The following is a 2,597-nucleotide window of genomic DNA, read 5'->3' as shown; positions in this document are numbered from 1 at the left end:
GGCGCTGAGCCTGCTCCAGCTTAACGCTACGTACGTCGGAGGCGATACGTAAACAGCGTCTCGAATAGCCCAAGAGCTTCGCGGAGTACTAGGGGTATTCTTGGAAGCATTTTACGTCAGTTGCGGAGATGGCCGCACTTTGCAGTAGGTAGAAGGAAAACAAAGTACGGATCTGGCGTAGAGTTCTCGCGCCACCTGAACTAGAACGTAGGGTGGGGGGAGAGCCTCCGACGCGACGTAACATTCTTTGCGTCGTTAGCCGGCCCACTATTGCGAAGATGCGCAGTGTGCGTAACGCATTCTGTTTGGAGAATAGAGGATTTTGCCGGCTTCCGACCGCGGGACGGAACCGGGGGATGCTTGTGCAAGTTTCTTTGCAGAAACAATAACTGCCCTCCATATTGCTGTCGTCAGGTTTCAGGGCCTTCAGGTGCCGAAAGCCCAAGAGGGTCTTTGGGGTCCCTGGCTGGCGCTCCTTCGTGGCCCTGCCGGCTCTTCGGCCCCGCCGCCCTGGGCCTGCCGAGACTGGCCGCGCGCCCGGCGCCATTTCCTTTCGGTCGCCTCTCGGCGCGCTGTCGCCGGCAGCCATGATGGATGCGCCGTGTCCGTTCTTTCGGGAGTTGGCCGGGCGACGACCTCCCGGCCGGGTTAAAGCGCTCTCCGCTCCGCTCGGCTCCCACGGACGTGCATTTTCTGAACAGAACGTTGAGCCGGCCCCAGCCAAGCACAGTCGGCTAACAAAGAGCCGGGATGTGGGCGGAGCCCCTCTTACGGTGGCCGCCGCGGGCCTTCGGCCGCCATTAGCCCGTGGAGGCCTTCGGCTCGCCCGAGACGGAAAGGTGTCAGGGCGGTGGCCTTGAGACCCACAAAAGGTGGCGGCCTAGGGCCATGCTTTAACCCCTCGAGGCCGCGACCTCGCGCTTCCTTGGGAGCCGCCTCCCTCTCCCGCGCGGCCTTCCCCGCAGCTGCGCTGGGAGGCTCGCGAGCTGCTCGTCCCACATCTCTGTTTCTACAGACGGATCGGAGGGGACATCGGCGGGCCCTCGTGGGGGCTGCGTGTGGTGTCTCCTACGCTGTTCTGTTTCCCAAATTTTTACGAAAGTAGCATAAGGAGCAGAGCTTCATGACAGGCCGGTCAGATGTCTCTTGGGCCGTAGACTCAGATGGGCAGTCAGATTCATGGGACACGTGTTGACTGCCTGATGGACTGAGCAGTGTGCTAGGAACTGGGGTACAGCAGTGAACAAACGAGTTCCTGTACTCACGGAGTTTACACTGTAGCGGGGGAGATAGACGATAATTATTGTTTGTCAGGCAGTTGCCAACTAAGATGAAAAGAAAGAAAAATAAAGCTGAGGAAAGGGATAGAGAGTGTACGTATGCCTGGTAGGGGGGAGTATGCCGGTGACAGAGTGTTACATAGGGTGTCCCGGGAAAGCCTTCCTGGTCAAGTGACATTTAAGCAGAGCCTGAAAGCGAAGGAGCTAGCCTTGCTGACACGAGGAAAGAGCAAGTGCAAAGAACCCCCGGCAGAATGTGGGTGGAGTAGAGGTAGGAGGAAAGGTCAGAGAAGGCCAGAAATAAGAAGGGCTTGTAGGCCACCGTAAGGACTTTATCTTTTCCTTTCAGTAAATTGGAAATCTCTAGAAGGTTTTAAGCAGAGTGACAAAATTGAGAATAGTGAGCTAGGGCAGAAGCAGGCATATTAATTAGGAGGCTAGTGCAGTGATCCAGGTAAGAGATGATGGAGCTTGGTGCAGGTTAATAGCAACCAGTAAGGGAGAAAAAGTCTGATTGAAAATTGAGCTAATGATTTGCTGATGGGTGGGATAGGAAAGAAGGAAGAATCAAGGATGAATCTGGTAGGAGTTGGCCAACAGTTAAGCTCCTACTGTGATTTAGACTGTGTAGGCACTGAGGGAGTTATTGCGACTGGTTTGTCTACTTATCATATGTGCCAAGTAATTAAATCTGAGCCTCTCTATATAGCAATACATAATTTATAGAGTAAGGTAGGTCCACTGAAACCCTCCCTACATTTTCCCAGGGGGAAATAATATATTTTGCTACCTGATCAGGTCCCTGTCTTAGCAATTCATAGCTCCTTTGTATTCATAAAGCTTTACACAGTAAGTAATTATATAGTTCTGTCATTATTTGATTAATCCTGCCCTCCAGAAAAAGTGAACTTTTAGTCTTCCTCTGGCAGACAAATTTCTGATTATAAAGTGAATCCATAGTGTGCATTTCTCATTCTTGATCTAATCTCTATGTCTTCCTACCAGAAATGGTTGAAGCTTATTACATTTTTTCTAAACACAGAAAGTTGTTCATTAAGTTGGGAGGTCGGAGAACCTAGGAATTTCATTAGTAACAGTCAAGACTGTTGATAAAAATGAAAATATGCTTTGCTAAGTTCATCCTTTTTTTTGAAAACTTAACCATACCATGCGCTCCAGTAATCATACTCCTTAGTATTTACCAAAAAATTTGACAACTTATGTCCACACAAAAACCTGCACAAAGATGTTTATAGCAGTTTTGTTCATAATTGCCAAAACCTGGAAGCAACCAAGAAGTCGTTCAGTGGGTGAATG

The sequence above is a fragment of the Equus quagga genome, chromosome 19 (genome assembly GCF_021613505.1).
Source record: "Equus quagga isolate Etosha38 chromosome 19, UCLA_HA_Equagga_1.0, whole genome shotgun sequence".
Taxonomy (NCBI): Eukaryota; Metazoa; Chordata; class Mammalia; order Perissodactyla; family Equidae; genus Equus; species Equus quagga.
Note: the sequence above shows the minus strand (reverse complement) of the source record.